The sequence below is a fragment of the Cyrtonyx montezumae genome, unplaced genomic scaffold (genome assembly GCF_038088225.1).
Source record: "Cyrtonyx montezumae isolate F1298 unplaced genomic scaffold, pur_monq_1.0 scaffold_10, whole genome shotgun sequence".
In the NCBI taxonomy this organism is placed as follows: Eukaryota; Metazoa; Chordata; class Aves; order Galliformes; family Odontophoridae; genus Cyrtonyx; species Cyrtonyx montezumae.
The window spans coordinates 1035244-1057357 of record NW_027071826.1 but is presented as its reverse complement, the minus strand read 5'-3'; the positions used below and the strand labels follow the sequence as shown (position 1 = coordinate 1057357).

The 22114-nt window shown below is 51.8% G+C and overlaps 1 protein-coding gene across 2 annotated transcripts in view; it reads left to right on the top strand.

The window, feature by feature from the left end:
• The first annotated feature begins 1608 nt into the window (after positions 1–1608).
• The window catches only part of DAAM1 (dishevelled associated activator of morphogenesis 1), a 76981-nt gene continuing 56475 nt past the window's right edge, over positions 1609–22114 (top strand). Inside the window, exons 1-2 of one of the 2 annotated variants that reach the window (XM_065747727.1) lie at positions 1609–1650; positions 13720–13817. The gene's annotated coding sequence lies outside the window, so the exon portion shown is untranslated. The remainder of the gene's footprint in view (positions 1651–13719; positions 13818–22114) is intronic. The other variant, XM_065747735.1, reaches the window with a different exon arrangement.

Sequence of the window (22114 nt, the reverse complement as noted above, 5' to 3'; positions counted from 1 at the left end):
CACAGCTGCCAGGGAGTGGTGGGGTCACTGTCCCTGGAGGTGTTGTTCCAGAGCCGTGGACATGTGGCACTGAGGGACGTGGGCAGTGGGCACGGTGGGGGTGGCTTGGGGACCTTAGAGCTCTCTCCAACCTTAATGGTTTCCTTAATGACCTTAATGATCTGCATAGATTTCCACTCTGCTCCTCTGAGCACCCCTTCACCTCTGCCTGTCCCTTATGCTTTCTGTCCTTAACTTAATTTTTCATGGCTCCTTACTCTCCTCAAGAGCCTTGGATGAAGGGTTTTGAACAAACCGTTAGGAAATCCATATCCATTATATCTGTTTCCAGATCTCTGCTGTCCCCCAGCTCTTTGGCTGCTTCCAAGGACTGCAATAGATTTGGTGAGCCATAATTTCCCTCTCCAAAAACTGTGCCGGCTCTTCCCCAACAGACTCAGAGATTTATCCAGCACTGCCATCAGACTTGCTGCTGCCAAAAGCCTGCCCTTGATACCTTTTCCCCCCCAAATGCTCCTGGAATTGCTGCCTCCCACTGCTCCAGCACCAAGAGTTGGAGGTCAGAGAGCCCCAGCACTCTGCAATGAGTACACCAGTGTTTGCACTTTGGGTTTCTGCAGCAGCCCTGTGTAAAAGCAAGCTGCTGGTGGCAAAAGCATTACGCTCCATGCTTTGGTGGCAGCCCCTAAGGATGCTCTTCCTGTACATTCCCCTCATTGGTCCTTCCTTTGTCTTCATTTCTATTAGGGCCCACGTGAAACCAACCTCCGTAATCTCTCGTGGCCCTCAGATTTTCCCATCAGTCTGAAGGGTTGCTGCTGAGAAAAAAAAAATCAATATATAAATAGCTTGACTTCTTATCCAGAAAAGAAATATTTACTTAAGCTATAATATTACACACTTTGAATTCAGTCTTGAGCTTGGGATGGCATGGCATGGGACAGAACTGGATGAAATGGGATAGGATGGGATGGGACAGAATGGGATGAAATGGGTTGGGATGGAACAGGATGGGATAGAGGGAATGGTATAGGATAGGATGGATGGGATGGGATCAGATGGGTTGGGATGGAACAGGATGGGATAGGACAAGATGGAATGGGATTAAATGGGGTGAGACGGAACAAGATTGGACCAGGTGGGATGGGAGGGAATGGGATAGGAAAGTGTGGAATGGAATGAAATGGGATGGGATAGCATGAAATGGGGTGGAGTGGAACTGAGTGGGATGGTATGGGCTAGAACAGAATGGGATAGAATTGGATGGGACGGGACGGAGTGAGACGGGGTGGGACGGGACGGAATGGGCAGAATACCCATCCTAGGTCTGACTACCCTCACAGTGAAGGCGTTGCTCCCGCCGCCCCCTCCGAGCCTCCCCCTGCGCAGCATTCACCCCACGAGCACCCTCCGCAGTCACGCACCTCCACGCACTACAACTCCCGGCGGCTCCGGGCCGGGGAGGGTGGGGGGGGTGGAGGGGTAACGTGACGTCAGCGCGCGGGGCGGGGCGGGGCGGGGCCGTGCGGCGGGGCGGGGCGGGGCGGGGCGGGGCGGGGCGGGGCGGGGCGGCCCATTGTGGGCAGGGGCCGGGCGGGCTCCGCGCCGCGCAGTGCCGGCAGGTACCGGGTCCGCGTCCGCTGCCGCTCGGTGAGTGAGCCGCGTCGTGCTGCCAGCGTGACGGGGGACCGGGGTCGCGTTTTCCGTTCTGTACGGGTTGAGCCTCTCACCTATCCCGGCGCTCCTCCGGGCCCTACCCCCCCCCCCCCCCCACACCCTCCCCCCCCCCCTTTCTCCCAAGGCACGCCGGGTGTGTGGGGTCCCGCATCGGCACTGCGGGGATCGGGCGGGGCCGCGGCGGCGGGGGGCTCGGAGGGGTGCGGGATGCGGAGCTGCCTTCGCCATGGCAACGCCGCTCCGCTCGGATGGATGGAGCCCGGCGGGGGAGGGGGGGGGGGATGGGAGTGGTGGGGGTCCCCGCCCCGCCGGGTTGCGGTGGGGGAAAGCGGGGTTCTGGGGTGTCTCGCGGACACAAGGATGGCTCGTGTCGGAGGATGGGGTGGGGCTGTGGGGCTCCGGCCGTAGAGCAGGTTGGCTCTGGCGCCGTCTTTGCAGGGCGGAGGATTCGGGAGGATGGGAGTCGGCGGTGCAGGGGGTGAGGATGCCCGCGCTGCCATCCCCGTGGGGCGGACGCGGCCGTCTGTATCGGGGTTTGCGCCGGGTTCCGCCCGTGGGGGCTGCGCTGCCTCGCACGCCCGTGTGCGAGGAAGGGGCTTTTTGTGCATCTCTTTTGCGTCAAGGTGAATTGAAGGCAAAGCCGAAGCGCTGTCCCGAGGGCTGGAGCCGAGCAGCGTGTGCCTGCCCCATTGCTGCGGGACGGAGGCGGTGGGACAGTGCCGGGTCCCCGCGCTGGGTTCACGCAGGCCGGCGCTCAGTGCCGTGCCGGCAGCCGGCTTCTCCCAGCTGCACAGATGAGGCTTTTTTTCCCTCTCTAGAGGCTGATGCTGATACTGCACACAGAACACAGCCGCATTCCCTGCTGAGGCCACCTCGGAGGGCCGGGACACTGCCTCGTTTTCCTCCCCCGGTCCAGCCGTGGGCATCCTGAGGTGCTCGGTGTTTGCAGGAGCTGAGGGTCCCGCAGGCCCCTTTGCCAATGGCCTCCTTTCCCAGCTGACATCCCCTTGGTTAATGAGTGACTCAGGTCCTTGGGGCCGGCCCAGCGTGGCCTACAGCCTCCTGTATGCGGGGAGCAAGAGCCAAAGTCCAGGATCTCTGATGGAGCAAGGTGAGACCACAGGGCAGCAGGAAACAGAGAGGCTTCTTCCTCTTCTTCCTCCTCTGGCCGGGTCACTGTGTGCGGCCCTGTGGTGGTTGGGGTTGGCCTCCTCACGGCCCGGCCTCCGCCCCGGGCAGGCAGACAGGATGGACGAGGTGTAAGAGCAGCACCAAATCTGCTGCCCTGGGCTGGAAGTGGAGTCGGATCGGTCCTGACCTGGGCCAGCTCCTTATCTGACCCTTTGTTTTCGGGAGGCAGCAGGAAGGGCTCTGTAGATGGGATGGCCACTAGGACCGGGTCATGGTTATCTCCTCCTGCTTCTGTTCTTTGTTTTGGCTTCTTGCCCGTCTCCTCCTGTGCTGCCTCACGGACTCCTGTGTGGGTGTCATGTACCTGCTGCATAGTGGGCATAGTGGGGGTGGTTGGGGATCTCTGACTTCTTTTCCAACCTGAATGATTCTGTGATTCAGAGGGAGCAGCCCCTACCATGACCCTGGGTTTATAGCAGCACAAGAAGCAACGTGCCTATTGCATTACAACCCAAAGGTGATGTGGGCAGATACACCGCAGAGGGCGGGTGGTCTTCGGCGCCGATACGTGCCAAGCTGCTGCTGCATGGCTGCTTTTATCTCTGAGGTATTAATACACGAGGCTGGCTATTTATATGGGTCTTTTAAAGAGCCTGGCGGGGCTGCCTGGAAGGCTCGCACGGCACTGCAAGCATTCGGGGCTTTTTTGTGCGTGCTTCAGCAGTAGATAAGCAAGGGCATCCAGCTGTCAGCTTCGGAGATTGCCAAAGCCTGCTCAACGGGATTTCTGCAGGCTTCTGTCACAAACGAGGATTTTGTTGGGTGCTTTGGTTTCTGACTCGATGCTGGTAATTAAATATCTCAGCTTGGCTTGGGAAGGCTGCTGTGGATGGAGCAGTGAGGCCGTGCGGAGCAGGGCGTGCTTGTTCTGCAGTAGTTGAGTGGGACTCGATGTTGGTGCTTCAGCCTGCATTTTCTTTTCATTTTAAATGCATGTCTTTCTATCAGTAGTTCTGGTAATAAATAATCTTGCATTTTGCTGCTGTCCTGTAAGACCTGCTGGGAAGGCCGTTCTGTTGCAAGTTGTGATAGTTGAGTGCTGTACAATTCAAATTGTGTCAGTATTGACTTTTTTTTCCCCCGTCTTTGAGATAACAGCATGTGTACTTTTCACCTCTGCACAAAGACAAACATAACTGCTGTGCTGAGGAAGAGCTGATCTGAATGAAGACCTGAAAGTTGGTGAAGAAATGCTGAGCATCTGACCCTAGCTTCTGCATTGGTTAAGTCTGCGTGGCTTAGTGTGCAGATGACTTACTCAACGTGCTTCCCGTACTAGGGGATGGGAGAAACAACTAACGAAGCTTTGGAAAGCAGTTCCATGTGCCAGCAGTGGCTTTTTTGCATATTGCATGAGCTCTGCTCTGCACGTCAGCCCCAAATGCATTAAGTAGGAAGTTGGAAATAGAAAGTTTTTAGCCTTCTGTTATTTATTCTTAGTTCTTTTTTTTTTTTCCCCTGCTGCCCCCTTTCTGAGCTGGGCTGGAAGGGAAGCCGTGCTGGTGCTGCCTTAGCCCTGTCCCGTTGGGAGGTGAGCTGTGCTCTGTCTCTCCTGTCCCCGTGCATTGCAGCATTCTGGAATATGTTGAAGAACCAGAAGTTCTGGGATGGCGTGGAAAATGTCAGCTCATTGAGTCATAAAACTTTCAAATCTTTGTGTGGCCTCTGAGGGAATAAAAACAAAACAAAAGCAAAGGAGGTGGGGCCGAGGAGCAGCTTGGCACCCCACAGCTACCTTGTTGGTTGAGCGGAGACTTTGGTGATGTGAGCTGACAGGGTTTGTTGTGTGAGTGGAGTGGCCTGAAAGCCAGCCCCTGACATGATAGCAAAGCAAAGTAATGCATGGCGTTATGAGCGTGTTCCTATTGGTGAAACCAGGTGGGGTTGTCCTCCACGATGCCCCATCCCACGTGAATCACCTGTTGCTTTTCTTCCTGAGTGCTTCCTCCAGTGTTGGGCCCCCAGCCTCCACCTTTTCTTCCCAGTTTGCAAAGTGGAAGAGCTCTGTGCCGCCGGGATCACCTGCACCTGCAAGTCACTTCCTACCTCTGCAGAGTGAATGGGGTGGCCCAGCGTGGTGGCACTCACCCATGAGTCACTGCTGTGAGTCACTCAGTTACTCCATAAATTACTGCTCACTGACTGAGGTGCATTGACAGTCACTGCAGGATGTTGGTGCTGAAGGTGGAGTGGGGTGGACCCCGTCACCGTGACAGAGCTGGTGGCAAGGCATTGCATAGCCTGTCAGAGCTGAGTTCTGGTGCTCATTTGTGTCTTCCTGCAGGTTTTGGTGCTTGGTTTGTTGCCTTTCGGATGGTTTTAAGTCATTTTGGAGCTCTCATTCTGCACCCTTTCCTTCTTGGCACTGAGAACATTCAGTAGTGCATCTGTAAAATGATGAGCAAGGGGTGATGTGTTGTTGGTCGGAGGCATCTTCATCCCCCTGAGCCTGCCCTTGCTGCAGCAGAGTCCTGCTGAGCACCAGGGCTGTGCGTGTCACTGCAGAGCTCCTCTCCGTGCCAGACAAGTGGCTTCATGTTGCTCCTCCTGCATTCCTTCAGCGAGCATTGCTCAGCTATGCACTCCCAGCTACGTGCTGCTCACCTGAATCATGTCTTCGTGCCCAGGCCTATGGGTGCCTCTCTGGGCTGCCTCAGCCAAGTTCAGACATTTTTAGAAGAGGTCGAATGAAATAATGCTCCAAGAGCATGGCAGGAAATCAGCAGGAGTGTTTCAGTGCAGGGGCTGCTCCTGAGCTCTCAGGCTGACATCTTGCCATCAGATTCATCTGCAAGAGCTGGCCCGAGCCACCCATTCCCCAGGGCTTGGGATGTCCCAGACTGGGACTCCTCGTTCCTCATTGCACAGGCAAAGCCCCAGCTCGAAATTTGTCATGCAAAGCTCAAAACCCGTGTGTGTGTGTACATGCATAGCGGTGATAGAAAGGCCCAGTTAACTCCTCAGACACATGCCCACCCTTGGGGATGTGTAAGGCACGGCAGAACCTCTGGGCGCTCCCTGTGCCACTTTCCTGTCCCCTTTCCCACAGCGTGGGTTGGGTTTGGGGCACATCTGCTAAGGCAGCTTGGAGCTGTGCTGCTCTCAGGCTGATGTCGGGGGGTTTAGCACTGGAATTAGCAGCTGGTTCTCCTACCAGTGTGCAAAGCTCAGCTACGTTTGACAGTTTTTGGGAAATCACTGTAGGAGGTGGATTCCTTCAGCGCATTATAGGAAATGGGGCTTCCTGGCCCAGGGGAGGTCCTATGTGTATGTGAGAATCCCCAGGGGGGGGGCTGTCAGCAAGCAGGAAAAATGTGTGCACCCTCCTTGGAGAGCAGCAAAACTCCAAAGCCCCCTGGGCTGCAAGCCTCAGGTCTGAGGAGTGGGCACTGCTGGAGCCCTGCAGCTGCACTCTGCACCCATCATTTGCACTGCTAGGACTGGGAGGGTGGGACAGCACTTGTCCTGAAGTGCTGCAACATGAGACCAGGGGGTGCAGGTACCCTGAAACAGCAGCGTGAACTAGGCTCCCAATGCAGCACGGCCGCGTGCTTTTTAGCTTTTATTTTTCTGGATGCCTTCTCCTTGCTTGGCCTCAGCATCATCTATGTGAACCGAGCTGTGGACTCTCGCGTGCCGTCCCGGAGGGCCGTGGTAGCTGAGGTCCGGTGCAGCTGTTTCCTTTGAGGACGGCTGTAAGTGGCTGTGAAGCTGTTTGTGTAAAGCTCTTTCCCTGCTGCAAGCCCTTCGGATGTTTGGCGATTCTGGCTGCCCCGTGGGGTTGGCCCCGTGCTCCCTGCTGCCCTGCCCCTGCCCTGCTCGAGGACTTGGGTTTTGCAGATGGCTTTAGGGCTTCTCCCATCGCCATCCCTGCTGGTGCAGGGGGGTGTCAGTGGGGCCAAGCTCTCAGGGTGTGATCCCACATGATCCTTGGCAGCGCCAGGCGAGAGCCAGGCAGCAGAAAAGCTCAACTTGCAAATCTGCTCCAGGAAGTCACGCCGAGGACTGTTTGAACTGCTCTGATCCCTGGTGCCTCCTGAGCAACCCTGTTTACAAGAGGCGGTGCTTCCGACCCCCGTCCTGTCAGCCCTACGTCACCGAGCCCTGTCCTGACGGCCCTACATCACTTGTTTGCTTAGTGAAACTCGGGGGCTGCAGGAGGTTGGCTCTGGGAGCTGACACCGTGCTCCCTCCTCACCACCCCCTTGTTACGGACGCATCCTGCAGAGCGGCTGGAGGCTTTCTGGGGACACCTCAGTTCCGTTTTCAGACTCCATCTCCTTTCATCTCCCGTGGAGACCGCTGTCTGGCACGTTGCACGTGAAATCGCCGCTGGCTCCGGAGCCCTGGGAAGTCTCTACCCATCACACGGAGCAAAAAAGATGTCAAGGAAAATTTTTGGAGCGTGCTAAATGTTGTAATTCCTACCGACAGTTTACTTTGGGTTCTGGAGTTGGAAGGGAGTCTTTGTGCACGTGGTTTTCTCAGCGTTTGCTTTTGTGTTAAGTGCTGCTCTTCTGCTCACTGAGGTCGACGTTCTGACATTTCTTCATCGTGGTGACAGTTCAGACTGCGGTGACGTGCCATGGGCTCCGCTGTGGAGTGTACAGGCGAGAAACTGCGGTTCCCTTTTAAAAAGAGATTCCACGAAATGCAGTCTGCCCGTTTTTGAAGCCATCCTACAGCCTGATGGCTTTCAGCATGAGAAAAAGAGGAAAGGGGGGTCTTAACCCGTGTAACTTGGTTGCCTCGTGTTCTGTTTCATTTCCCTGGGGAAAGAGAATGCATCAGTGGGGTCTGCAATCCCCACACCACGGGGTGTCGGAGCAATTGGAGCACAGGGGATCCAGAGGGCTGAGCTTTGGCTGCGGTGAGCAGGGAGATAGCTCTGTGAGTAAATGGGTGCTCATTTTTTCCGAGGGGAGAAAAAACCTGCAAACATCTCCCTGGCAGGTGCAAGCCCCCCGCACACCGCGGCGATGTCATCTCCCATCTGCCTTGGGTGCAGCTCTGCCCACCCTGCACAACTGGCTGGGATCCCAAAAACAAACAGGCCTCCCACGCCAGGCTGCTGCACGAGGGAAGGCTTTCGGCACTGCTACCTGCACCGCTGCCAATGCTGCTTGGCTCACCCCAAGCCTACTGAAAGCCCGTGGGATCAACTCTTCCCCTTCCTCCTCCCGCTTCCTTCCCCCCCCCCCTTCAACTCAGTTTTCAACACTAGATACTTGAATAAATCATCGAGGATGTGGTCACACAGGAAACCTCTTTATTTATTTATTTATTTATTGCAGTCTGGTTAGGAAGTGAATTCAGCTCTCCAGGGTTTCAGTCCTGTGCTTTTTAATCACAAGGCTCTTCGTTCTTTCGACTCCATCGCTCGTGAAATGACGTGTCCTCAGCTGCTTTTCCCCTTGCAACTGCAGACCTGCAGAAACAATAGTGCCTGGAAATGCTCTTCAGGAAACTGAAATGGATGATGCTGGCTTGGCAGCAAGAGGGAGAACGCACGTTTGGTCTGTGTTACGTCTTTATTTGTTGTCTTGTTTATTGGTTATTCCTTTGCCTCAAAGGAGAGCAAAGCCCTTGCTCCTGCAGGATTCATAGCTTCTAATTTGCTCCTTGTTAGTAGTGTCCCAAATCCCGCATTCCTTTGTGCATCTTCTCTTTCCCCCCCCCCCCTTTTTTTCTTTGTCAGTGGGGGCTTATGGAGTATAATGGGCAGATTAGCAACTGTATTTGTGGAGTAACCCATCTTTGTGCAGGTCTGGCTAGAAACCAATTAAGCTTGTCTTGATCTCTAAATGAGATTTTTGTTGATCGTCTTACCCAACCGCCTTTTACATCCATTAATAGCGGGTGGGATTAAAATAGCTGAACGTGTAGAGATCTCGTGTTGGGTAAACAGAGGTTGGTCGCAGGGAAGTTCCCGGGGATGAGTGCAGACCGGTGCCTCTTTGTTCTGTGCTTTTGTATCTCTGCTTGTCGAAACCTGGCGTGAAGTGCGTTTGGCTCCAGGCATGCAGAGCCTGCTGGTTGGATACGAGGTGCAGGGGCAGATGCGTGGTGAATGAATAGGAAGCTTTCCATCAGCCTCTGCAAAGTGCCTGTTGGTGAGTGTCCACGTTGCTGTGAGTGGGGACGGGGCTCTGTGGGGTCACTGCTGCCCTCGGGTCCCTGCGGGTGCCCCCCGGTCCTGGGGTTGCTTTTTCAGCCCGAAGAATCACATTGGCTTTGCAGGTGTGAGTGGCAGCTGACAGTGGTGACGTGTCCCTGCAACCCTGCTTGGGTCCATGCAGGCTGCTGCAGTGAAAACCCATCTGGGAATGGCACTTCAGTGCATTTTTCTTTCTTTCTTTCTTTTTTGAAGAAAACAGGCTAAATAAAGGTGCCTTTAATAAGCAGTGCCTTCAGGGAACCCTTGTATCTCATCCCAGACTGTTTCTGCATTGAGATAAGATTGTGGAGCAGCTGGATTTGCGCTCTGCTTGGATGAAGGGCTGTGGGGTGTTTTCAGGGTGCAGACATTCATTCTTTGTTTATTTGTAAAGCAACTACAGAGAAGCAGTGCAAAACCCAATGTCTTCTTCGGTGACCACCAGGTTTCTTTGGTTGCCCAAGCAGCACAGCCCGGAGGGAAGGAAGGAACTAAAACTTAATGCAAACTGCTCCCTTTGATCAATTTTCCCCCATCCCAACCCTCCTGATTGTCACCCAGCCACCACCATGTCACCAGCCTGGGTACTGAATTGTCCCAATGGGGGGACACCCATTCTCTTTGGTGTGGCACCCTCAGCATGGCCAAACCTGAAAACCTCAGGATAAAAAAACCCCACAAAACAACAACATAAACCAAAGTGTAAGATGTAAGGTGGTTTTCCTTCTTAGGTGGTGTATGATGGGGCTAGGGTGAGAGGTGGGACCTTGCTGGTAATGCATGGTGATGTGATGTGACAAGTGATGTGGCTTCCTGGGAGGAAGATGTAAAAATAAGCCTGTCTTCAGCCTTGTATGTGTGTTATCCTGCTGTTCTGGCCCTACTCTTACTTCCTCAAGGCTGAAGAGCTGTGGAGGACAATGCATCTCATCACAGTGTCTGAAGGGGTGACACAAACCCTTGTGAGGCCATGCTGTGCCCAAGGCATGGAGAGCTCATCGGGCCTACTCCTCTGTCTCCTCGGTGTGTTTCTCCTTCCAAAGCTCTGCAGGAGCTGCTCTGATCCTCCTCCTCCTGGGGCCAGTGAATCTCAGAGCTGTAAGGAATGTTTGTGTAGGGTATGGTTGCTGTTGGACGTGAGCTTGTGGTGTAACCATGCTGAGTGCTAAACTGCCGTTGTCCCAAACTTTGTCTTCCATTTCAGTTAAATATACCCTTGAAGGTGTGGTTACTGAGGCTAACTCTAATTTTGGTTATGCAAAACAGGCAAACGCAGCTCCAAACCAACCCAGGAGGACGGCCTTGTGCCCATCTGGGGGTCAGGGCACCCCACGGCCAAGCCCTGTATTACTGCCTCCTGTTAAGCGATGTCTGGTCTGTGCTGGTGACTGAGATGTGAGATGGTTGCTGCAAGGCCACCTCTAGCTCTGAGAGAGGTGGGTTTTAGAAGAGTTGGTCTTGTAACATGGCCATAAGCTGTCACAGCTTTCAAAATAGCCAAGAAAACTGCTCATTGGGAGAGCTGTAATGAAACAGTCGCTTCAGGATCAGAGAATCAGAGCTTCTTCCTTATATCCAATCTAAATCCCTCTTTAAATGGCGGAGGGACCTTGTGAGGTGGAGGCCAGTGAGAGTGCTGTGTGTGATTTTTGCACATATTTGCTGTGTGTTGGTGCTTCTCTTTGCAATGCAGTTTGCCGTTTGTTATCAGCAGTCTGTGACCACGCTTAGCCTTGGGCAGCCAGAGCCAGCCCTTAAGCTGTGCAAATGCTGGCCCTCGAGGAGCCTGGGCCAGGGTAAGGATTAGACAGATATATAAATAGGTAAAATAAATGCATGTTGTGGTACCTACACAAACCAGCAGGTGACCCAAATGGAGGCCAAGGGATTATCCTTGACTTGGCTTATGTAGAGGTAAATTTTAGATATAAGAGAGGGGATTGGCTTTCCTCTTGAAAGGCCAATTCCTTGAGTTTTTTGGTTGTGCATTTAATTAAGAGAACAATAGGACAGCTTTCTGAGTGCAGCACGTTTTGTGCTTCGCAGGTGCCCGGGGAGTAGAGCATCGTGTGGCCAGGGTCCCCGTGTCCTTGTCCCCCTGTGCTAGCTGGCACACGGACAGAGTGGTGTGGGCATCCCAGCACTGGTCTCCTGCGTGTGCAGGATGCTTGACTGCAGAATTCACTGCTCCCTGTTAAATGCACACAGATAATTGCAATTTTAATATCCCCAGCAGGGAAATTTGTTAGAGGAAATGACGTTCCTGCAGCACCTGTGGAGGTACGGTCCTGCAAGGTGATATCCATCCTTCCTTCCCCTCTTTGCTGCTTATTTCAAAAATAGATCTCAAATGGATGCTGATTTAAAAACTGGCAGATGATCTGAAAATAGGAAGCTTGGTAAACGGTTCCAGAAGGTGATTTGGAGCCATGGGCAGCAATTTGAGTCTTAATAAGCTGCTCTTGCTCCTACAAAAGGCAGCTTCACCTTGCTGCATCTACCTTGTCTTTGTGTGGATGTCCTAGGTCCAGCCTGGCTGCTCGTGAAGCCCTGATAGCAACATCTTGTTTCAAAGCATGTTTTCCCCCACAGGAGGGGACTGAAATTGGGACTGAAGCCCTCGCAGTGCCTCTACCAGATAGCCCTCATTTTGTTTTGTCCTGTTAATCTGAATGAAGTAATTCATAAGGACGTTTTCCATGAATCAATAAATCCATCTTTGCTTCTGTGCCTGGGAGGTTTGCTTTGCTCTAGATACCGAGCATCTCCATCCCCAACAGCCCCACGAAGCCCTGCTCTTCAGGCTGAAATAGCTGTTCTAGGTATGCGTGTGGAGCTTGAGGAATTTGTCCCTGTGCCAAGCAATTCCTGATGTTACAAGTCTCGGGGAAACCGGTGCCAAAAATAAAGGGGGGGGAGGGAGCGGTTGCTTTCTGAAGGGAACTGGTAACAGGAATCTCAGTCGCAGGTAAATCTGCCTTTCGGATCTCAACTTGGCATTTCCTGTTGGGAGGAATTGGAAAATTCCTGTTGCACCACACCACGTCCCCTTCCGAAAACCGCTCCTGCAAACGGGGCAGCGTGCGTCTTTGGAAAGCGGTACGTGCATGTTTGCATAAGGAGCCTGCTGTCCGGGACCTGCCCGGAAAACGAGGGCTTGAAAACATGGCTTTGCTACGTGTGAAGTCAAAGATAAGGCCGCCATCCCCAAACCTGAGCTTTTTTGGTGTGGTCTGAGCATCGTGGTCCAGCAGAGGTGGAGCAGTGGTTAGAATCGTAGACCCACTAAGGTTGGAAAACCCCTCCAGGACCCCAAGGAGGTGTCTTCTGCCCCCTCCTCACGGCGGTTTGGACCCTTCGGAACTGGCGTTTGGGATCCAGAGATGTTCCCAAAAACTCACCGTGGTGAGCAGGCGTGCGCGTGGGCTCTGGTTCTGATTTCCTTCGTCGCTGCAGAGAGCAGCTGAGCGACACAGCACGTTTCAGCAGGACGTCCCCTCTTTTGTTCCTCCGTATTAGAGAAGCCTGTGCGTGTGTTTGTATTTGAAATAGATACGTGTTTCACATCACTGTTTGTGAGCTGTGCCACTCGGGACGTGGCCGAGCGGTGCCGGGGAGAGATGAAGCGTTACCGTGCCCCCCCACAAACCAGAGCAGCCCTGTGAAACTGTCATTTCAAATAAATGCCACAGTGGTTTCTCCTCCCCTCCCTCCCCCTGTCCCCATGTTCCTCCCCTGGCACTGTGTCCCTCCCCACCCACCACCCCGAGGCTGGGGGGCATCTGATGAGGATTTCTGTTAAAGGGCTCATTTTGTGTGCGTAATTAAAACGTGCTATCGCTGGGTAGAAATGGGATTTGATGCTTACTGCTGTGACTCTTTCTCATGCGTTAGGGTGAACTGATTGATTACTGAGGTTTGAGATTAAATATTCCCCTGAGGCCTGCTGGTATTTAATGTGGCAGGAGGAGGGTGGAGAGGAAGGGGGGAGGAAAACGATGTTTTTCCACCAAGGCGAGGGGAGCTGAGCATCGTCTGCCGAGCACGTCTCCTTCCCTTGTTCTGGGTGCAGTATCTGCTGTAGCAGAGGCTCCCAGCACTTGGCACCAGGATAGATCAGGCCCGTGGTGGCAGACGAGCTGCTGGTGGTGAGAAGCAGCAGCACATCCCATTGCGTTGAGCATCCCATCCCACCTCGTCGCACCACATCCCATCGGGGCAGCTCGGCATTAAGACACGACTCCCAGCCCGTCCCTTCAATCCAGGAACACACCTTAGTTACTATCCTGAATTTCTTCTAATTCAGAAAAGCTCTGTTTTCAGTTTCAGTGGCCTCTAGGGGATAAAAGCCCAGTGTGCCTCTCTGAAGCGAGTCGTGGGAGTGTCGTCGTGCAGGCGCATGCTGGAACCACCCGTGCTTACCCGCTTTGCTTTCATTGATGCCTAATTTTAGCTGATGGTGACGGATCCCCTCCAGGGTACTGTAGAGGTTTCCTATTGGCATACAAACAAAAAACACTCGCATTTATTTTGGCGAATTCTTTTGGAAAGGGTGTGACTTATTTTTGCGAGCGGCCCAGGAGCACACTGGCTTTGTTCTGCTGCAGCCTGGCTGGGTCGGTGATTTCAGGTCTTCCAAGATTTAATCAGAATAATTAGTTACTGTCTGTTTATACCTTCTGTTTCTGTTGCAGGGTTTCCAAAGGGCGTATTTATCTTTCTGAGTGCTGCCTAAGTGTCGCTTAATCATTAAGCATCTGATTTCCTCCAAGTTATCTGTCATGCTGCTTGTGTAAGTACATCATAAAATAAAACTGGGGGTGGATGCTACCCTTGGGGAGGGGGAGGGGGAGCTGGAAGGATTTTCCCTGGGTATCACCAGTTTAACTGAGCACTGTGTTTGCTTCCCAGCGCCTCGTGCAGTGATCAGAGCAGTGCCTGTTTTGATTGGCACTTAACAAACCCACCAGCTTAATGACCTCGCTTACAGCCAAGCCTTCGTGTACACCCCAGTTAACTGGCAGGATCTGTTACTCAGTGTCGTTTTGGAGAAATGAAGGGCTTTTCCTTTCCCTTCTATAGTTCCACCATCAACTCCTTAACTGAGTGATGTTATAAAAACCAGAGTTCTCCTTGCATGAATCAACAATGTGACTTTTTTTCCTTTAATATTTATCACTGCAGTCCCAAGAGCAGCTTGTGCAGCGGGGCCAGAGCGATGCGGGGCAGGCAGGGCTGGCAGCAGCCCCGAGGACAACGTATGGGTCTCAATAATTTGCCTTTTACTCTTGGTTTTACTTTCTTGGGAAACTGTGCCAGCAGTCAGGGGCTGCAGTGCTGGCTCGTCGGCCATGTAATTCATCGCGTCAGATAGCCTGTGTGCGAGCCTTGGGGTCACGGGCACGCTGCTGCCAGTGATGGATGTGCTCCTGCAGCCTTTTAAAGCCAGGAGCTGCCGTTACGATCAGCTCCTCCGTTTGCCTGTGTGATGCACACCATAAATTTTCTCTGGCTGGCTTCTGTCCTGAGGTCAGTAACTGCGCTTTAATTAGCTCCTGTCAAGGATTACGGATGCGTGGCGTGGCTTTGCTCGCTGCCTTCCCATGAAAGGAAGGGGCTGATGTGCGTGTGAAGTGGGGCCGTCAGCATCTGCTCAGCTTCAGGAGATCGAGCAAAACTTGTGTATGAGGGGGCAGAGCTCAAAGTCCATCTCTTTTTCACACTAACTGTAAATCCTTTGAATATAAGGAAGGAATTTGTCAGTGGTGAGATGCTGACACCGCTGCCCAGAGAAGCTGTGGGTGCCCCATCCCTGGCAGTGCTCGTGGCCAGGTTCAATGGGGCTGAGTGGGCTTTAAGGTCCCTTCCATCCCAAATCATTCTGTGATTTCAGATGACACCTCCCAAAGCGCCTGTGATGGTCAGTGTGTAGTGCTGTATGTAGTGCACTGACATCCCAGATGTCAGTGAGGATGAAGGGTCTCTAAGCACCATCCTCTCCATACCTGCCTGTGGCTATCCCAGTCTGCTTGGGTGGCGTCTGGGGAGAGGTCAGGCTGATAGTAGGATCAAAAAGAGGCAGCTCATCTTGTTTGCAGCTTTACTGCTGCAGAAGCTGCTTAGTTGAGCAAAAGATTCACCAGGGAAAATGAAAGATGTGATGGAGGATGCCGAAGACAGACACAGATTGCAGGAAGGGGGTACATAGGGTGTTTGCCTTCCAAAATCCTGCATCTAAATCCAGGATGGAGAGTATCCCCCTGCCCCATGACTGTCACTGGGGGCACAGCCCACGTCCTCCCATGTAGCCTCCCCATGTGCGGGCTGACCGCCAGCCACTCTCAGATGCAGGGGGGAGGACTGGGACACGCATACCCCGTTTTCCTCATAAAACTCCAAACAAGAGGCTTGGCCTGGTTTAGATTTTAAAAATAACTTGCACATTTGGAAGCTAAGGTTTCAGAAGGGCTCCGAATGGGATAATGGCTTTGATCGCGGCAGTCTGAGATCAAGGGAGGGCTTTTTAGGTTTGCTGCATCAGATGGAAAATATATTGTGGTGTCTAGACTTTATCATCCTCGAGCAAGGCTTTTTTCTATTCTACAGAAGGTCTAATCCAAAGCCCAAGTACGGTTGATAGGGTTCCTTCGGAAAGCAGCCTGCTCTTGGGCTTGACTGTGTCCAGAAGCAAGTTGAAAAAGATGCTATTCACTTATTGAATATCCATGTGGCAGTCAAGCTCCATCATGCTGGAAGATGCCCTACTGAGTGACTGTGTGACAGTTTTCCTTTGAAATGCTGGTTTTTCAACACAGAATCGTGGAATGCCTTGGGTTGGAAAGGACCTTGAAGATCGTGTAGTTCCAGCTTCCCTGCTGCGGGCAGGGCTGCCAGCCACCACATCGGGCACTGGATCAGGTTTCCCAGGGCCCCATCCAACCCAGCCTTGTGTTTTCTACGTAAGAGTTTGGGGTGTTTTTTGGCAAGCATGCTGCCAAAAGGCATTGCCAGCCATCCCAGTGCGCGGCCCCGACGCACTGCGGTACGATGCTGAAATACATCCTGAGCTGCAAACATTGCCCCGGGCTCTGATGGCGTTGCAGCTTAGCTGTGAAAAGCTTCGACTGGAAACCTTGGAAAACATTTGGAAATGTTTTGGAAAACATTTGAATTGAGGATGTCGTGGCTTTGTGTCTGGTTGTTTACCCTCGCTTTTTTCTTTTTGAGAGTGAAAAAACTGCTGTTGTGTTTCTGTTTTTCCTTGCCATCAATTACTTTTTTAGACATATTTACTTCCGAGCATGAATCAGAGCGAATGCCAGCCTGTAAACTGTTTGTAGCATAACGCTGTAATGGAATCAGGACAGAAGGGGACCGTGAGGTGTTGCTTTGTCCCCAAGGCAGGGACAGGTAAATCTACTCACTGAACTAGAAGGCGATCGCGTTTGTTGGGAGTTGTTTTCTCATAAATAATGTAAGGAGCAAGGGCAGGAATCTGTCAAATAATGCTGTCAGGCTGTGTGAGAGAGCCTTTCTCAGCTTATACAAATCATGTGCTGATTAAGTGTTGAAAGTGAATGCTGGGTTTGTTCACAGAGCCACTCGAAGTGATATTCCAGAGTAATATTTTTGGCCTTGGCATTTGCCAGAGTGCTGTGACCTCCACAGGTGAGGGTGCTGTTACCCATAGCCTGTATCTGATGTGGAGTCGTGCCCCTGTCACCCAATGCCTGAGATGACTGGATCCCACAAGTCCTGCTGGGATGCAGAACAGTTTGGCTTTGTTTCCTGTGAAGTAGATGTGAATTTTCAGAATGAAAGCTCTTCTCCAGATGGTAAAAAGAACCAAATCCCCCAAACTCATCTGACAGTATGAGTAGTTGGTGTGTGCTGGGCTTGCATCCTCAGCTAGCTGCAATGCTAAACCCATAGAAGTAAATGGCCACCTCCCCCCTTGACATCTGCAGGCTTTAGACAAAGCTGCAAGATGCTGGACAGTGGTGGTAGAGGAGGAGTAGCAGGAGAAATCTTGTCTGCTTTGAGACTGAGAGCCGAGTGATGGCTCTCAGTTAATTTCTCATGCATCTTCCTCTGTCCTAGCTTTGTGTCTCAAGTGGTGGATTGAGAAGGCTGTACAGAAGTGCCCTAGCTAAATCCCTCCCTTCAAAGGTGCTGCAGAGCTCCAGTGGGTCTGTTTTTGTTTGCAATTGCTTCCAATTTCACCAGTGAGAGGTGCTGAAAGCGGTTCACCTGTCCCCAGCTGAAGGCTGGCCTGCTCTCCAGTTGGCATCGCATTAATATTAGCATTCACACAGCCCAGATGGGAACTGGTTTTCTTTCATCTCCTCCTTTCTCCAACTGGCTTATAGTAGGTAAAAGCGAAATGCATCCATCTATGGCTGCGTGGCAGGTTTGGAGAGCTCCCCCAGCCCATCTGTACATTTGATGTCAAGATGGCAGGCAGTGTTATTGTTTGGCCAAATGTATGCGGGGATATCACGGCTTAGATTTGTTACAGATGGGTTTCTGGGTATAGTGGAAGGCATTCTGCCAGCCCGTTTTATATCTGTGTAAAAGTGATTGGCATCCCTGTAAATAAAGCTGCTGTGGGGTTATACATCTAAATATACTTATTCGTTATATTATTTTTACATCTCAGATAGGTTGCCATTCTGTTTCTCCATGAGCAAACCATGCTCTTCACATGTGTGTTACCCACAGCATCACAACAAATGGTCAAAAATGCAGCACTGGAGGCTTTGGACTATGTTTTTTTCCCTTGGAAATATATGAGTATGTGGACTGTCTGTGGTTTGCTGTGCTGTAGTGGGATGAAGGATCCTCTCTGAGACAGTCATCTTGAGGAAGGAACTGAACTCAGAAGTGGTACTGAGTGTCAACATAGGAATGTCAGCTCTGTTTTTATAGCTCACAAAGGAGTATGACTTTGTTGGGGTGTTCAGGCCCTAAGGCCAAGCAAATATATTTGTGTTCCTTCAGAAGGAACCCCAGCTAGCACCTCCATCCATGTCCTTGGGTGGGAGGCTGGCAAAGACTTTCTTCCCTCTGTGCCATGGGCTGGGCATCATGGAGGAGGAGATCTCTCCACCACATCTGACCTTCCCTGCTGTCACCTCAGCTGCAGGAGCACAGAAGAAAAGTCACCCACATCTTCTCTAGGTGCTGCTGTGAGTTGGAGGAGGTGATGAGGCACAGTCAGAGGGACAGCCCCAACAGCCATCACCATCCAGCTTGGTTTCTGAAAAGGCTTGTGAAAACACTCTAAGCTGCAGCCTTCGATTCCTTTGGGTTTGTTTTTCTTCTCTTTGCAAGGCATTAGGATATTTGATCAGTAAGTTATGAAGCACAGAGCGCGTGTGCCTGAGAGGCAGAGCATCAGCTGCTTTGCTTTTCACAGTAATAACGTGCATCTTTTAAAGTTAAGCTATAGTTTTAGCAGCTTTCTAATGAAAGGAAGCCTTGACGTTGCCCTGTACATCTGTGCCTCCTCCCCCTCTGCTGATAATTCGTTAATTCCATTGGCTGATTTTGTCCTCTCTTTTCATCTCCAATATGGGGAGCTGCTACAAGTTTTGTCAAAACAGGCATTGTGTTAGAAGGGTGTTGTGGAGGTTTTTATTAAGGGAGGGGATGGAATGAAAATTCAGCCTGTACCAGATGCCAGGGAACAAGCATAAATGTTATGAACATCCAAGCCATAAAGAGTGCTTGAGTTGGGTTTAATGCATTACGGTACACCGGAGAGCCCACACTGCAGGACTCTGCACAGACACGTAGGTGTTGCAGGGGGAAAATGCTTGCTGACATGTATTCTCTGCTGTCTAATAAATCTAAGTTCATCTTGCAGCCTTAATATAAACATAGTTTATATGACATAGGTTCACCAGCACAAACCTCGTCTTTGTTAGTTCTGGTGTTCGTGGTGCTGCTACCCCCACCAGGTGTGGTTTCTTTCGCATAGCAAGGTCAGTGCAGTCTTATAAGTGATTTCAGAGGCTGGTAACAATTTTTGCACTTCTTTGTTGGAGCTAGTGGCAGGTCTGTGTGCCATTTGCCATGGCAGGCTGAACAGCTGTTGTTTAATGGTAGCTGAGTCGTGGCTACACGGTGGGGAAGAGAGTTGGGGTATTGGTTGTATCCTGGAGGTACTGGAGGTGGCATACAGCTTGGACAGACCAACTGTATTCAGCAGATATGGAAATGAAATGAATCACCGTGCCTGGTGCAGGTAGGGATGGAGAGGATGTTGATCACAGTGTGAACCTGCTACGTGGCTGTTGCCAGCAAACAGACAGGCAATGACCTCTGGGAATGACATTCACAGGGTCCCTGCAGCAAGAGACCCCCATCCTCCCCAAACCAGCATGATGTCTCCTGACTGGAGCACGTTACCTAGGCTCTGGTGGCCCTGGCCTGGGTGCCCGGAGCATCTGTAAGGTGCTTTGCTAACCTGGAATCAGACAAGCTTGGTGCTCCTGGGAACAATCTGCTAGCAGATGAGTTCTGCATGGGCGTGTGAGACCTTTGCTTGGCCTTATGTTTCACAGGGGAAAGGGAGAACTCCCCAAGACCTGCCAGGGGGATACAGTGGGGTGTGAGCAGGAGTCGGTGCTCATTGTACTGTAGGTGAGCTGACAAATGTTTGTGTATCTGCTTGCTTTTTACTGGTAGATATCAATACATTTTTATGCTTTATTCTGTTTACATTTTAAATGCAGTGCCTTATTTTCCCTAATAATAACACAGACAAAGGACTGGGAGCCCAAACTAAAACTCCCTGGTACGTGTTACCCAATTAGATGCCATGGTAATAAGCATTTGAATCTAAAGCTAGATTAGGCAGGGAGCAGTCTCAGGCTGGATTTGCATAGCATGCATTCCCCATCCATGTGACATGTTGGTAGAACTGCTGAAATCTAATTTATAAGGTGTCGGTGTGCCTCAGGTGCTCCTGGTGATGAGGGGTTGCTCCCCCACGAGGCACTCAGCTCCACAGTGTTGCCTGTGGTTGTCTGGAAGGTGCTTTTTCTTCCTCTCCCCACTCTGGCAGCTGCAGTGTTGCAGGTGATGGGGACAGGTAGCTCTTGCTAGCTCAAAAAACCTGCACTGTTGGGATTTGGGAAGACTTTTTTCATTACAGGGAGTTATTTCAGGGTGTGTTGAGTTCCTGTGGTGATCTCTGGCTGTGGGGGAGTGAAGCAGGAGTGTTCACACACCCGAATCTAGCGTGCAGCTTTTGCAAGCTCCCACGATGACATTTCAGCTCTTGTGCTGGAACACACTCCATAGATTCGTTATCCCAGAGCCATTGCATTTCCTTCCCTCGTGGTCAGCCATAAATTTGCAAATGATCTCAGCATAGTTCCCTCTCCAAGTGTATGTGTAGGACAGCCGAACCACGGTGTTAATGTGGAGCAACGGGCTAAGGAGGCTGGACACAGAGGAAAGCCCTTTGAGGTGGAGGTAGATGCCGGCTTGTTTGATAGCAGAGGGTGGGACAGAGGCCCCGTGGGTCTCCCCAGCATGGCCTGGTGCTGGGAACCAGGCCCGGAGCAGCCTCCCCCTGCCAGCCCTTGTGGCACCTCCATCTCATGGCTGAGCCTTGTAAGCTTTACAGGTGGGCACTGGGCGCAGATGCTCTCGCTCCATTGCAGTCCCCAAGCCAGACAGCAGCGTCTCCGCACGCTTTGCTGGTTTACTTTTTATTATTCTCACGGCCATTAAGTGCTCTGTGAGCTGAGTGAGCGCCGCTCTCCTTGCTCGCAGCGTTTGCTTGGCCGGCTCCTGACCCTCCTATCCCGGGCATGATGAAGCACAAATGGAGGAATAAAGCTCAGGTCACTGGGTTTCGGGCTTGGTTAGACCTGCTGGGCCCTGCGTTGTCTGGGGTCAGTGGAAAGCTGCAGCCAGAAACTCAGTCACGTCCTTCTCCACAAGAGCTGCTTCAGCTTCAGAGCTGATAAAGGAATACATTGAAATTGAAGAAATACATACAGTGTTTTTTTTGGGGGGGGGTCTTTCTCTTTGTTGGTAAATCATCCTGCAGCCAGGAGGGAAGGTGAGCTCTGAGGGAACATCCCTGATCACCAGTGTTAGCACGAGGCTGTATGGGGGCAGAATTGAAGGCCTCCTCCCCCACCAGGGCTTGGAAACCCTCAAATTGAACCACAGAATATAGTATTGTTTGAGCTTGAATGGACCTTTAAAGGCCATCTGGTCCCACTCCACGCGATGAACAGGGACACCACAGCTGGAGGCTTTGTTGCCTTGGGTTCTGAGTTAATTGAGCTGGTGCTGATGGAGAGAAGTGGCAGCCTCCCACCCCAAGAGTTAACGTATCTGTAGTGCAAATTCAGAAGAGGCCAAGAGCTTTAGGAGTGGTTTGAGGATGTGTGGAGATGAGCAGAGTGGTGACAGTGAGGTCTGTCTGTAGTGCTGAAGACTGGGTGATGGGGGAGGGCAGAGCACAGTGCCATATCCTTGCAGAAACGGGAGATATTGTGCCTTTCTTGTGCCTGCCACAGTGGCTGGGGAGGTGTCTTTGTGCTTGTGGGGTGGCAGGTCCCAAATAGAGGAACACCAAATTCTGCTATCTTATCTCCAAAAGATAACTGTATTTGAAGCTTTTAAGTTTATCTTCTCTCAGAGCGTCTGAGCCTCTTAGGGTACCCTTGGGTCACGTTTTCAAGCATTTCCTTGCAATTCTAAGGCTGCTTGTTTCCCAATTTTAATGAAAAGGGAGATCATTATGTAAATATCAACAGGGAATGGGAACTTCAGTGTTGTGACTTATGGTGACTGCAATGTGAAAACCTGCAAAAACAAACAAACCCAACACTTTGCTATGCAACCTTGGTGGGGAGATGGCTGCTGCCACTGTGATTTTGCACCTTCATTGGGGGGAGGTTGACAGGGCTGGGTCCCTGCTGGGAGTGTTTGCTCATGGAGGTTTGGTTTTTAAACAGCATCAGTGCATCAGAGAGGCTCCAGAGATGAGGCAGACCACGCCTGAAGCGTCAGCAGTGCTATTGATACCCCATTTGGACTGGAAAATGTTGGGGGAAAAGA